The 15,860-nt window shown below is 35.9% G+C and overlaps 1 protein-coding gene and 1 pseudogene across 3 annotated transcripts in view; one reads left to right on the top strand and one right to left on the bottom strand.

Moving 5' to 3' along the window:
* The window catches only part of CHIC1 (cysteine rich hydrophobic domain 1), a 92,649-nt gene that overhangs the window by 35,925 nt on the left and 40,864 nt on the right, over positions 1-15,860 (top strand). The gene's annotated exons all lie outside the window — the stretch shown is intronic.
* LOC138378488 (large ribosomal subunit protein uL30 pseudogene) lies at positions 14,425-15,170 on the bottom strand (annotated as a pseudogene).

Raw genomic sequence — 15,860 nt, 5'->3', positions numbered from 1 at the left:
TTATTTTTTATTTTTTTATTTCAGCATATTACAGGGGTACAAATATTTAGGTTATGTATATTGCCCTTGCCCTACCCAAGTCAGAGCTTCAGGAGTGTCCATCCCCCAGACAGTGCACACCACACCAATTAGGTGGGCATATACCCATCCCCTCCTCCCCCCTCCCATCTGCCTGACCCCTGATGTATGTTATTACTATATGTGCACTTAAGTTTGGAACAGTTAATACCAATTCGAAGGTGAGTACATGTGGTGCTTGTTTTTCCATTCTTGGAATACTTCACTTAGTGGAATGGGTTCCAGCTCTATCCAGGATAATACAAGAGGTGCTAGATCACCATTCTTTTTGTGGGTGAGTAGAACTTAATGGTATACATATACTACATTTTATTAACCCACTCATGTATTGATAGGTACATGGATTGTTTCCACATCTTTGCAATTGTGAATTGTGCTGCTATAAACATTTGAGTGCAGATGTCTTTTATATAGAATGTCTTTTGCTCTTTTGGGTAGATGCCCGGTAATGGGATTGCTGGATCAAATGGTAGTTCTACTTGTATCTCTTTCAGGTATCTGCATATTGCTTTCCACAGAGGTTGCACTAGTTTGCAGTCCCACCAGCAGTGTATGAGTGTCCTTATCTTTCCGCATCCACACCAACATTTATTGTTTTGGGACTTTTTGATAAAGGTCATTCTCACTGGAGATAAGTGATATCTCACTGTGGTTTTGATTTGCATTTCCCTGATGATTAGAGATACTGAGCATTTTTTCATATGTGCGATACCCATTAGTCTATCTTCTTTTGAAAAGTTTCTGTTTATGTCCTTTGCCCACTTTTTGATGGGGTTATTTGACTTTTTTCTTGCTGATCTTCATGAGTTCTATATAGATTCTAGTTATCAGCCCTTTATTGGATGTGTAACTTGTGAATATTTTCCCACATTCTGTAGGTTGTCTGTTTGCTCTTGTGATGGTTCCCTTGGCTCTGCAGAAGCTTTTTGATTTGATCTGGTCCCATTTATTTATTTTTGTTGTTGCTGTGATAGTCTTTGGGGTCTCTTTCATAGATTCTTTGCCTAGGCCAATGTCTATAAGAGTTTTTCCAATATTTTCTTCTAGAATTCTTATAGTTTCATGCCTTAGGTTTAAACCTGTTATCCACTGTGAGTTGATTTTTGTGAGAGGTGAAAGATGTGGATCCTATTTTAGTCTTCTACATGTGGCTATCCAATTTTCCCAGCACCATTTATTGAATAAGGATTCTTTTCCCCAGTGTATGTTTTTGTCTGCTTTGTCAAAGATTAGATGGCTATACGAGGATGGTTTTATATATGGGTTCTCAGTTCTGTTCCTTTGGTCTATGTCTCTGTTCTTGTGCCAGTACCATGCTGTTTTAGTTACAATAGCCTTATAGTATAGCTAGAAGTCTAGTAAATTGATGTCTCCCAGTTTATTCTTTTTTGCTTAAGATGGTTTTGCTATACGGGATCTTCTCTGGTTCCATAAGAATCATAGAATTATTTTTTCTGTATCTGTGAAAAATGATATTGATGTTTTAATAGTGATTGCATTAAATCTGTAGATCACATTGGGTAGTATAGACATTTTAACAATGTTGATTCTACCGACCCATGAGCATGGTATGGTTTTCAACCTGTTTACATCCTCTGTTATTTCCTTCCTCGTTGTTTCATGGTTCTGCCTGTACAGGTCTTTTACCTCCTTGGTTAAATATATTCCTAGGTATTTTACTTTCTTTGTTGCTATTCTGAAGGGTATTGAGTCTTTGATTTGGTTCTCAGTTTGACTGTTATTGGCGTATAAGAATGCTGCTGATTTCTGTACATTGATTTTGTAAAACCTGATACTTTGCTGAATTTGTTTATCAATTCCAGTAGTCTCATGGCAGAATCTTTGGGGTTTTCTAGATATAAGATCATATCATCAGCAAAGAACGATAGTTTTTCCTCTTCTGCCCCTGTTTGGATGCCCTTGATTTGCTTCTCTTGTCTGTTTTCTCTGGCTAGGACTTCCAGCACCATGTTGAATAGAAGCAGTGATAAGGGGCAGCTTTGTCTGGTTCCAGTTCTAAGTGGGAATGCTTTCAGTTTTTCCCATTTAGTATGATGTTGGCCGTGGGTTTGTCATGTATGGCTTGTATCATTTTTAGGTATGTCCCATCTATGCCTATTTTTTTAAGCATTCTTGTCATACAAGAGTGTTGAATTTTGTCAAATGCTTTTTCTCCATCTATTGAGAGGATCATATGGTCTTTACTTTTGCTTCTGTTTATGCAGTGAATTACATTTATAGATTTCTGTATGTTGAACCATCCCTGCATCTCTGGGATGAAGCCCACTTGGTCATGATGGATTAATTTTTGATAAGCACCTGAATTCGGTTTGCTCGGATTTTGTTGAGATTTTTTGCATCTCCATTTGTAAGGGATATTGGTTTGTAGTTTTCTGTTTTTGTTGTGTCCTTTCCCGGTTTTGGTATCAGGGTTATGTTGGCTTCACAAAATGTTTTGGGGAGGATTCCTTCCTTCTTGATGTTGTGGAATAATTTCTGCAGGATAGGCACCAGTTCTTTGTAGGTGTGGTAAAATTCGGGTGAGATTCCATCTGGTCCAGGACTTTTCTTTTTAGGAAGGTTTTTAGCACTGTTTCAATTTCAGTATTTGATATTGGTCTGTTCAGTAATTCTGTTTCTTCCTGATTGAGCCTAGGGAGGCTATGTCTTTCTAAGAATTTGTCCATTTCCTCCACATTTTCTAGTTTATGTGCATAGAGGTTTTTATAGTATTCATGGATGATATTTGCAGAGAGTTAGCTACACTCTCTGCAAAATCGGGTCCCTTTGGCCAAAATCATCATAAGTGATATGGAAATAATAGAAAATAGAGAATATAGAAATAAAAGAAGACACAGAGACGAAAGTGTAGTTTAAAATATGGGGGAGTCGGGGGTTCTCCAGCAGTCCTGTGAGCTGTGAGGCCATGAGTGAAGTACCACATTAGTATTTATTGGTGCAGCAATCAGTTGCCAGTGGTAACAGATTTACATAATAACAGGTAGTTCATTTAGGTTTAAAGTCTCCCCAAAAGCTTCTAAAGATCCCTTAATTAACTCTATCTACGTGAGCAAATGGTTACAGAATTTTTCTAAGATAAACTTCTAAGGCCTAAGATAAAACTATCACTTACCAAAAAGCCTAAATAGAAACATAGGCCTCTATATTTCTTTATCTGGCTTCTTGTTGATTAAGACAAGTAGTCAGGAGTGAAGCAGAAACTGTCCCTTAGGCCAGTGGTCTCTAGCTGCAGGTGTCTGTCAGGCGGACATTCTTTGATCAGTTCCCAACCTGTGACCACACACTGAGCCTTGTCCTACAGAGGCGTCAGGCACAAGCAGCCTTCAGGTCTGAGATAGTGTCACCATTGAAATGCTCCTGACCAGTGAGATGCCCTCCTGAGGTGAGGCAGCTTTTGATCTATGAACTAACACGTTCATATATTCCTTCAAGTCAAAGTCCTGCAAAACTCTTGAAATCTTTTATGTCTCTTATAGGCCAACAGATATTTTGTATTTCTGTGGCATCAGTTGTAATTTCTCCTTTTTCATTCCTGATGGAGCTTATTAGAGTTCTTTTCTGTTTCTCGTTAATCTAGGTAGAGGCATGTCAATTTTGTTTATTTTTTCAAAGAACCAACTTTTTGTTTTATTTATCTTCTGTATAGTTTTTTTGTTATCAATTTCATTTAGTTCTACTCTGATCTTTGTTTTTTATTTTCTTCTGCTGAGTTTGAGGTCGGTTTTCTCATCCATTTCCAGTTCTTTGAGACAATTCATTAGGTTCTGTATTTGTGATCTTTCTGTCTTTTGGATGTAGGCATTTATTGATATAAATTTTCCTCTCAGGACTGCTTTAGCTGTGTCCCACAGATTTTGATCAGTTGTGTCTCCTTTATCATTTATTTAAAGAATCTTTTGATTTCCATCTTGATTTCCTCCTTAAGGCAATAATCGTTCAACAGAAGGTTGTTTAGATTCCATGACTTTGTGTAGAGATGAGAGTTTCTGTTGCAGTTGATTTCTAATTTTATTCCACTGTGGTCTGAGAAGATGCATGGTATAATTTCTATTTTTTTTTTTTATTTTTTGAGATATGCTTTGTGGCCTAGGATATGATCACTCTTAGAGAATATCCCATGAGCTGATGAGAAAAACGTATATTCAGTGGTTTGGGCATAGAATGTTCTGTAAATGTCAGTCAGGCCCATTTTTCTAGAGTTCTGTTTAAGTCCATTGTTTCTTTGTTTATTTTCTGTTTGGAGGATCTGTCCTGTTCCGTCAGATGAATGTTGAAGTCTCCGGCTATTCAGGTGTTGCTGTTTATCATTTTGTTTAGATCAAGTAGGATTTGCTTTATGAATCTGGGTGCACCTGATTTAAGTACATAAATATTTAGAATTGTTATGTCTTCTTGTTGAATTGTACCCTTCACCATTATATAGTGACCCTCTTTGTCTTTGATCACTTTTGTTGATTTGAAGACTAAGTTATCTCAGATCAGAACTGCCATGCCAGCTTTCTTTTGGCTTCCCTTTGCTTGAAATACTGTTTTCCATCCCTTCACCTTGAGTCTGAATGCATCCTTGTGGGTTAGATGTGTTTCCTGATGACAGCAGATACTTGGCTTGTGTATATTTATCCATTCCTCCAGGCTATGTCTCTTTAGTGGGAAGTTCAAGCCACTCACATTTATTGAGATAATTGGTAAGTGGGGCAGATTTCTGTTCCTCCTGTTGAGTTGAACTTTGTTCCTTTGTTTTCTGTCTTGACCCATTGTGGTATCTGGCCTTTGACTTTTAGCGTTTCTATGATTTTACATTTGTGAGTGTTTATTGTGCTGATCCGTGTGTAACACTGTTTTGAGTACTTCCTGGAGGGCAGTTCTTGGTCCTCTAGTCTTTGCTTATCTGAGTAGGTCTTTATTTCTCCTTCATATATGAAACTTAATTTTTCAGGGTACAAGATTCTAGGCTGGGCATTATTCTGTTTGAGAAAAGTAAGAATGGGGCCCCAGTCTCTTCTTGCTTGTAAGGTCTCAGTTGAGAAATCTGCCATTATTCTGTTGGGTTTTCCTTTGTAGCTTACCTGCTTCTTTTGCCTTACAGCTTGTAGGAGGACCTCTCTGGTGGTTATTTTGGACAGTCTGATGGCTGTGTGTCGTGGTCTCTTCCTGTTTGCATTGAATCTCCCAGGAGTCCTTTGAGCTTCTTGTACCTGGATATCTAGATTTTTTACCAAAGCCTGGGAAATTTTCCTCTATTATATCCTCAAATAGCTTATCCAGCCCTTGAGTATTTTTTTCTTCACCTTCAGGGATGCCTATGATTCTGACGTTAGGCCTCTTCACATAATCCCACATTTCTTGCAGGCTTTGATCCTTTCTCTAATTTCTCTGCTCTATCTCTGTGACTGACTTATTTAATTGAAAGGTGTTATCTTCAATCCCTGAGATTCTTTCTTCTGTTTGATCCACCCTGTTCTTGAGGCTTTCCACTGTGTTTTGTAATTCCTTGAATAAATTCTTCATTTCCAAAAGTTCAGTGTGATTTTTCTTTAATATTTCAATTTCTTTATTGAATTTTTCTTCCAAGTCCTGGATTTTCTTTCTTCTTGTGTGTGTGTGTGTGTGTGTGTGTGTGTGGTTTCTTTGTGTTGGTTATCCATCTTTTCTTGCATATATTGAGTTTTCTTACAATCCATGTTCAAAATTATTCTTCTGTCATTTTAGTGTTCTGAATTTGGTTGATGTCAATTCCTAGAGATCTGGTGTTCCCCTTTGGGTGTGTGCTTTCCATTTGATTCTTCATACTTCCAGAGTTTTTTCGCTGATTCCTTCCCATCTGGATTGCTTGTTGCTTCTTACCTTTAGATTTTCATTTGGAGAATAGCCAAGACTTTCTGTTTCTATTTGAGGCAATTCTGGGAATTCGTTTCATCTGGTTCATCTAATTCATTGGATATAATTGTTTTTAGTATTCTAATCTTTCTTTTTCTGTGAGATTGTTAGCAATGTCCCCAGTTTAATTTCTGATTCTAGTAATTTGAATCTTGTATTCTTTCTCTTTTTTTCTTAATTCTTTTGGATAGCTGAAGGTTTATCAAATCTGTTATTCTTTTCAAAGAACTAACTTTTGGTGTTGTTCATTTTTTATATTGTTTTTATATTCTCTATTTCATTTGTCTCCATTCTACTCTTTATTTTTTTCCTTTTTTCTGCTATGTTTGAATTTAATTTGCTCTATTTATTCTAGTTCTGTAAGGTCTAAAATTCGGTATTGGTTCAAGATCTTTCTTCTGTCTTAAGGTAGGCATTTTCAGCTTGCAGTTTCCTTCTAAGCACTGCTTTATTACATTCTATAAGCTTTTGTATGTTGTATTTTTGTTTTCATTTGTTAAAGTATTTTCTAATTTCCATTGTGAGCTTATTGGCCTATTACTTGTTTCAGAATATGGTGTTTAATTTTCATATTTGTGAATTTTCCAGTTCTCTTATGATTTCTAGTGTCATTCCTTTGTTATTGGAGAAAACACTTTGTATGAATTTAATTGTTTTAAATTTAATGAGACTTGTTTTGTGACATAGCTTATGGGCTCTCCTGAGAAATGCTCCATCTACACTTGAGAAGAATTTATGTTATATTGTTGTGAGTGGAGTGTTCTGTATGTCTGTTTGGTCTAGTTGGTTGATGATATTGTTCAATATTAGTCAAGTCTTATATTTATTGATCTTCTGCATAGTTTTATCCCTTATTGAAAGTGGGGTATCAAAGTCTCTGTGATTGTGGAACTATCTATTTCTCCCTTCAGTTTTGTCAATTTTTTTTCACATATTTTATGTGTCTGTTGTTAGTTGTAACTAGCAGGTAACATGTGTGTTTATAATTGTTGTTTCTTGATGGATATATCCTTTTATCAGTATATACTGTTATGGACTGAATTTCTCCCTCTCTCCTCTCCCTTTCCTCTCTCCCCTTTCTTTTCTCCCCTGCCCCCATTCCCCTTCCCTCCTCCTCTCCCTATCCCCACTATGTGAAGGTACAGCAAGAAGGCAGGTGTCTACAAGCCAGGAAGAGGGCCCTCACCAGATCCTGACCATGCTGGAACCGTGATCTTGGATTTCCCAGCCTCCAGAACTGTGAGAAATAATGTGTTTTTTAAGCCACCTAGTCTATGGTATTTTGTTATAGCAGCCTGAGCAAACTAAGATGGATACACACACACACACACATACACACACACACTCTCACACACACACTGATTCTCTTTTTATTTTGTACCTTTGTAAAATTTAAAGTCTATTTTGTCTGACGATATGGCCACCTCAGCTCTTTTTTGGTTACTATTTACATAGAATATCTTATTCCATCTTTTCACTTTTCAGCCTATTAATATCTGTGTCTTTGAATCTAAATGAGTTTCATGTGGACAACATATAAGTGGATCATGTTTTTTTTTTTTTTTTTTTGAGACAGAGTCTCACTCTGTTGCCCAGGCTAGAGTGAGTGCCGTGGCGTCAGCCTAGCTCACAGCAACCTCAAACTCCTGAGCTCAGGCGATCCTCCTGTCTCAGCCTCCCGAGTAGCTGGGACTACAGGCATGCGCCACCATGCCCGGCTAATTTTTTCTATATATATTTTTTAGCTGTCCATATAATTTCTTTCTATTTTTAGTAGAGATGGGGTCTCGCTCTTGCTCAGGCTGGTCTCGAACTCCTGAGCTCAAACGATCCGCCCACCTCGGCCTCCCAGAGTGCTAGGATTACAGGCGTGAGCCACCACGCCCGGCCTGGATCATGTTTTTTAATCCATTTGCATATCTCTACCTTTAATCTATTTACATTTATAAAATCATTAATGATCATTTATTAGCTTGCTAGAGCTGCTATCACAAAGTACCATGGACTAGGTGGCTTAACCAACAGAAATGTATTTCCCTACAGTTCTAGAAGCTAGAAATCTGAGATCAAGATGTCAGGAGGGTTGTTTTTTCCTGAGGCCTCTCTCCTTAGCTTGTAGGTGTCTTCTCCCTGTGTCTTCAAATGGTCTTCTCTCTCTTCGTGGCTGTATCTTAATCTTCCCCTCTTATAAGAACACTGGTCGTATGGAATTAGTACATTCCCTAAATACCTCATTTTAACTTAATTACCTCTTTAAATATCTTATCTCCAAATATAGTCACATTCTGAGGTACTAGGGATTGTTATTTCAACATACCAATTTTGAGGGAGTATAATTTTGCCCATAACACCTAAGGAAGACTAACTTTTACTATTCTGATATTTTTTTTCATGTGTCATATCTTTTTTCATTCCTCAATTCCTCCATTATGTTTAATTGAGTTTTGTAGTGTACTGTATACCTTCTTATTTCCTTTTCTGTGTATTTTTTAGTTATGTTCTTAGTTGTTACAATTAACATTTTAACACATTGCCACACTAGAAAATAAAAATTTCTTTAGGGCCATGGTGTTTTATTAGGAAAATAGAATAAAAGCTTCAAAAACAAAATGATCCTTTCTAATTTAATAAAAAATGTGTTCCTTTTTATTATTTTCTGTGCATGAGTTATGTACAACTTGAAACATAGTACTCACAGCTCCCAAGGTGAAGAGACATGTGAGTTACATATGCTTCATGAAACCCCAGGCTCAAAACTAGCATGAATTAAATACAACTCACATGGCAGTTAATGTGTTAAACTTATAGCACACTAGTTTAAATTAATACCACCTTAGCTTCAGTAGTATACAAACACTACTATATAGCTCCATACTTCTCTCTTTATGTTGTTATTATCACAAATTGCATCTTATATGTTGTGACCCCATTAACATAGATTTATAATTATCATTTTGTGCATTTGTCTTTTAAATCATATAGAGTAAAATAGGAGTTCCAAACCAAAAATATAACAATATTGGCTTTTTCATATATTAATGTAGTTTTACCATTGTTCTTTATTTCATCATATGACTTGAATTATTGTTTAGTGTCCTTTCATTTCAATCTGAAGGTCTCTCTTTAGAATTTCTCACAGACGGTTCTAATAATCATGTACTCTCTCAGCCCTTGGTTGTCTGGGAATTTCTTAATTTTTACTTTTTTTAAAGGACAATTTTGTTAGGTATAAAATTTTTGGTTTACAGTTATTCTTTCAGCACTTTAAATATTGAATGTCATCCCACTGTTTCTGACCTTCATGGTCTCTGATGTGAAATTAGCTGTTAATTTCATTGAGTATCCCTTGTACTTAACAAATCATTTCTCTCTTAACTGCTTTTAAGATTTTTACTTTCAACAGTTTGATTATAATTTGTCTTGGTATGACTCAGTGTGAGTTTATCCTACTTCGAACTTATTTGGCTTCTTGGAATTTTTTTTTTTATCTGTGTATGGATTCAAATAAATGTCTATTTCACTTGGTTTCATCCTGAAGAACTTTCTTTAGTATTTATCGTAAGGTGGGTCTGCAGGCAACAGATGCTCTCAGTTTTTATCTAGGAAAGTCTTTATTTTGTTTTTAGTTTTTTATATGTAATTTTTTAATTAGTAGATTTTTTTGAACAATTTTAGGTTTAGGTTTACAGAAAAATATGAGCAAAAAGTACAGAGTTTCCATAAACTCCCTCATTCAATGCCAATCTCCCCTACTATTAACATCTTGCATTAGTGTGGTACAATTGTTATAATTGATGAGCCAGTGTTTATACATTAGAGTTAACTAAAGTCCATGGTTGGTATTAGGGTTCTACATTCTATCAGTTTTGGCAAATGGATAATGACATGTATCCATCATTGCAATATCATACAGAATAGTAGTTTCTTGGCCCTAAAAATCCACTATGCTACACCTATTCATCCTACCCTCCCACCCTCACCCTTGTCTGGGAATTTCTTAATTTTTACTTTTTTTAAAGGATAATTTTGCTAGGTATAAAAGTTTTGGTTGACAATTATTCTTTCAGCACTTTAAATACAGTATGTCATCCCACTGTCTCTGATCTTCATGGTCTGAACTTCATGTCTTTTTGTGGCTTGATATTTTATTTCTTTTTATCACTGAATAATATTTAATTGTTGGGATATACTGAAGTTTGTTTATTCACATATTGAAGGGAATCTTGGTTGCTTCTAAGGTTTGGCAATCATAAATAAGACTTTTGTAAATATTCAAGTACAAGATTTTGAGTGGGCAGTTTTTGATGATTGGATCATATGGTAAGAGTACGTTTAGTTTTATAAGAAACTGCCAAACTGTCTCCCAAAGTGGCTGTACCATTTTGCATTCCTACTGGCAATGAATAAGACTTTTTGTTGCTCCACATCCTCACCAACATTTGGTGTTTTCAATGTTTTGGATTTTGACCATTCTAAGACGTGTGTAGTGATGTCTCACTATTGTTTTAATTTTCAGTTGTGCAAAGTCATGATATTGAGTAGATTTTATAAGCTTATTTGCCATCTGTATATCTTCTTTGAAGAGGTTTCTGTTCAAGCCCATGCCCACTATGCCTATTTTTTTGTGGAATGGGTACAGGATGGTTCCTGAAGGAAAAGAGGTCTGAGTGCCCTCCAGGTCACCCTTTTTCACCCATTGCTCGAGGAACCGTAGCAGGGTGGGGTCTGAGGTTCCTATGCCCACTTTTTAATTGGATTTTTTGTGTTTTTATTGTTGAGTTTTTTTAAGAGTTATTTGTATACTTTGGATACCAATCTTCTATAAGATATATGTTTTGCAAATATTTTCTCACAGTCTGTGGTTTGTCTTTTTATTTTCTTGAGAGTGTCTTTTGTAGAACAGAAAATTTTAATTTTAATGAATTCCAGCTTACCAATTTTTTCTCTTATGCAGTGTGTTTTCTGGTGTTATATTTAAGAATCCATTGCCAAACCCAAGGTCTCCTAGATTTTGTTATGGCATATTCTAGGAGTTTTATAATTTTGCATTTTATATTTAGGTCTGTGATCTGTATTGAATATTGTTTTTGTGAAAGGTCTAGGGTTTGTGAATAGATTCATTTTTTTCATGTGGATGTCTAGTTGTACCAGCACCATTTGTTGAAAAGACTGTCCTTTTTCCATTGACTTGACTTTAATCATTTGTCAAAGATCAGATGACCATATTTGTGTGGATCTACTTCTGGCCTCTCTATTCTGTTCCATTGATTAATTAATCAGTTCTTTTAACAGTACCACACTATCTTGATTACTGTAGTTTTGTAGTAAGTCTTGAAACCAGGTAGTATTGTTAGAGTAGGAGACTAGGAGACAGGTCTGAGACCGTATGCATATGCTTGGAGATCAGGTGCAGGTATTAAACAGCTCTTAAGCAGAAGCTAACTAGAAGGGATGACAACCACAGACAAGAACTGGCCCCAACTGGCTTGTCAGTTATCTCTGCCACCTTATGTGAATTTTGGCTAATTACAGTATCATTCACATTGTGGTTTTAAAATTTCTTTGCTTTTGAAGTCACCATGATAGTTCCAATACAACCATATAAAGTATGAAAATGGGAGGAAACTCAATTCTAGGAATTACTACTCAAAGTTTTAGTAAAAAGCGAACCCATTAGCTGTGAATATTCCTCCCCTCAATTAGTAAGACTAGGAAAGATCTAATACCACTTCCTCTCAGTGCAGCTGTTCTTTTCAAGCCTGTCTGTTCTCTTTTCTGAGAGTGTACTTTTGCTTTTAAAAGCTTTTGCTTGCTTGGCTAATGGGGCATGTCCTGAAATTCTTTTCTGCAACATACACCAAGAACTTGGAACAGCCTCCTCTTGGAGGCCAGTGACAATATCAGTCCTCTGACTTTGTTCTCCTTAAATGTTGTATTGACTGTTCTGAATCTTTTGCCTTTGCCTATAAACATTATAATTAGTTTGTTAATATTCACAAAACAACTTGCTGGGATTTTGATTGAGCTTGCATGTAATCTATAGACTAAGTTGGGAAGAACAGACATCTTGACAATATTGAGTCATCTTATTCGTGTTCATGAAATATCTCTTCATTTTTTAGGTCTTCTTTTATTTCTTTCATCAGACCTTGGTACTTTTCCTCATGTAGATCTTGTACATATTTTGTGAGATTTATACCTTATTTTGGGAGTGCTAATTATGTTATCATTTTTTAATTTTAAATTCCATTTGAATTGATACTAGAATGAGTTAACATTTTAGGTGCTGTTGGGATGGAATGAATGTATTCTGCATGTGAGAAGGACATAAATTTGAGGGGTCAAGGGTTTATATCTATCCAAAATTCGTATGTTGAAACTTAATCAGGAGGTGGAACTTTTGGGTGGTGATTAGATCATGAGGGCAGAATCCTTGAGAGTGGGATTAGTGCCCTTTCAAAAGAGACCCTAGACAGCTCCCTTGCTCTTCTACCACGTGAGGACACAGCAAAATGGCCCTCATATGACACTAAATCTGCCACCAACATGATCTTGGACTTCCAGCCTCCAGAACTGTGAGAAATAAATTTCTGTTCTTTACAAACCACCCACTCTGCGATATTCTCTTATATTATAGCAGCTTGAACAGACTAAGACAATACCCAATCTGTATACTTTCTTTTCTTTCTTATCTTGTTGAGTTACCTATGACAACCACTATGGTTCTGAATAGGAGTGGTAAAAGTGGACCTCCTTGCCTTATAACTGATCTTAGCAGGAAATAATCTAGTATCTCACCATTAAGTATGATATTATCTGAAGATTTTTTTATAGATGCTCTTTATCAAGTTGAGGAAATTCATCTATATTCTTAGTTTTCTGAGAGTTTTTATCATGGATGAGTGTTAACTATTTCTCCCATGGGTTTTTTTGCATCTTATTGATGTGATCATCTGATTTTTCTTCAAGCCCATTGATGTGATGGATTACATTAATTGATTTGCAAATGTTGAAGCATCCTTGGATACTTGGAATAAATCACACATGATTATGGTAAATATTAATATTAATATTTGATTTGCTAATGTTTTGTTCAGTGTTACTGCATCTTTGGTCATGAGATATTGGTCTGCAGTTTTCTTTTGTGTAATATCTTTGTCTGGTCTTAGTATTAGGGAAATACTGGCCTCACAGAATGAGTTAGGAAGTATTCACTCTGCTTCTATTTTTGGATATCATTAAGAATTCATACAATTTCTTCCTCAAATGTTTGATAGAATTTACCAGTGAATCCATCTGGGTCAGGTGCTTTCTGTTTAGGAGGTTGTTAATTATTGATTCAGTTTCCTTAATAGATATAGGCCTATCTAAGTTATCTTTCTCCTTGTGTGAGTGTTAATAGGTTGGCGTTCTCAAGTATTATTTTTATATAAACTATCAAATTCATGGGCATGAAGTTTTTAATAATATTCTTTCTTCATCCTTTTCATGTCCCTGGAATCAGAAGTTATGTTCCCTATTTCATTTCATTTCTATTAGTAACTTCTATCTTCTTTCCTTAGTTCTTATTTAATCTGGCTAATGGTGTATTAAATGTACTGATTTTTTTTCAAAGAATGAGCTTTTCATTTTGTTGATTGTCTCTATTGATGTCTTGTTTTCAATTTCATTGATTTCTGCTCTTAATTTGTATTAACTATTTTCTTCTACTGTGTCTTTTATATCAAAATATTACATGGGTATAAAAGTTTTGCTACATGGATACCTCATATAAGGCTTAAGTTGGGGCTTTAAGTGTGCCCATCACCAGAGTAGTGTTCGTTTTAACTGATAAGTACATCTTTAGCCCTCACCCCCTCCCATCTTCTTACTTTCTAGTGTCCTTGACATCTCTTTGAGCCTGTGTGTGCCCATCATTTAGCTCCCAATATTAAAGAGAACATGTGGTGTTTGTTTTTCCATTCCTGAAATACCTTACTTAGGATAATGGTCTCCAGTCCCATTGAAGTTGCTACAAAAGACATTATTTCATTCCTTTTTAGAACTGAGTAGTACTCCATGGTATATCTATAACACATTTTCGTTATCCACTCGTAAATCGACAGGCATTTAGGTGTTTTCCACATCTTTGCAATTGTGACTTATGCTGCAATAAACATTTGGGTGCAGGTGTCTTTTTGATAAAATGACTTCTTTTCCTTTGTGTAAATACCCAGTAGTGGGATTGCTGGATCAAATGGTAACTCTACATTTCTTTCTTTAAGAAATCTGCATACTGTTTTCCATAGAAGTTGTACTAATTTGCAGTCCTACCAAGTGTATAAGTGTTTCTTTCTCTCAGCATCCATTGTTTTTCAACTTTTTGGTTTTTTTATTTTGTTTTTATTTGTTGAAAGCAGTCAGTGGTTACTAACTGAGCAGATTAGAAAAATAATCATGGTAGATACCTTAGTTCATTCCTCTAATAAGCCTATTGACCTGGTCTTTGCTGTTGCCAGTATCTCTACCTTCTACAAAATGGATTATCTTTTTCTTCATTCCACCCTGTAGAGATGATAACTTGAAGGGCCACAGGAAGTTATTTGCTTCTTTGAAGCATTTTCTAACAGTATAAATCACATGAATCAGGTCCTCCATGCAGATGATGCCATATTTACCAAGCGATTGAGCAATCAAAGCATTATCTGTCAATACAATTTGCTTCTTACTGATTTTGCCATAACCACGCTTGTAGATTAGTTCATTTACTGACTTCAGGTTTGAGTGCCCCCATGCAATGGATGGTTCTACAATCCTCAGCATGTTAATTGAAGCCTTGTTGAGCTTAACAAAAGTTCCATTGAAGATCTGGCGAAGGCAAAGAAACTGCAACACCTTTTGGACCTTTGGGCTCACACCATTGATATCTCTGATTCTGATGACAAACGCCAATTTGGATTCTGCAGGTACATAGAAGTTGCCAGCATTCATTGCCATCCTAGCCATTCGAATCTCAGTTCTGTACATCTGACTATATTCCTTGTGATAATGCTTAGCTTTTTCATAGATACGCTTCCTCCTTGCTTTTTGAAGCATCTTTTGGGCAAACTTTATCTCGGGCATTTGATCTTCAGCTTTTTGAAATTCCTTCACTTTCTCTTAAGGGTTTCTGACACAGCAAGAACCTTCTTTTTCTTCTCTTTGACACCCTCCATGGTTCCAGCCGGAAAAGAGCTCAACTTTTAATAGCGGCCATTCTGACAGGGGTAAGGTGGCATCTCATTGTGGTTTTAATTTGCATTTCCCTGATGATTAGTGATGTTGAGCATTTTTTCCTATGTTTTTTGGCCATTTATCTAACTTCTTTTGAAAAACTTCTGTTCATGTCTATGTCCTCTCATTAATGGGATTGTTTGTGGGGTTGTTTGCTGATTTGTTTTGAGTTCTTTGTGTATTCTAGGTGTTAGTCCTTTGTTGGAAGTATAATTTGCAAATGTTTTCTTCCATTCTGTATGTTGTCTATTAATTCTATTCATAATTTCCTTTGCTGTGCAGAGACTTTTTGACTTAATTAAATCCCATTTATTTATTTTTGTTGTTGCTGTATTTGTTTTTGGGGTCTTCATCATAAATTCTTTGCCTAGGCCAATGTCTACAAGAATTTTTCCTATGTTTTCTTCAAGAATTTTTATGGTTTATAGGTGTTACATTGAAATCTATTATCCATCTCAAATTAACTTTTGTATATGGTGAGAAATAGGGGGTCCTGTTTCATTCTTCTGCATGTGGCTATCCAATTTTCCCGGCATCATTTATTGAATAGGGCTTCCTTTCAACAGAGGATGTTGTTGTCTGCTTTGTTAAAGATCAATTCATTGTAGGTAGATGGTTTTATTTATGGATTC

This window comes from Eulemur rufifrons, chromosome 30 (assembly GCF_041146395.1).
Source record: "Eulemur rufifrons isolate Redbay chromosome 30, OSU_ERuf_1, whole genome shotgun sequence".
NCBI lineage: Eukaryota > Metazoa > Chordata > Mammalia > Primates > Lemuridae > Eulemur > Eulemur rufifrons.
The sequence above is the reverse complement of the archived record's forward strand: the minus strand, read 5'-3'. Positions and strand labels throughout refer to the sequence as shown.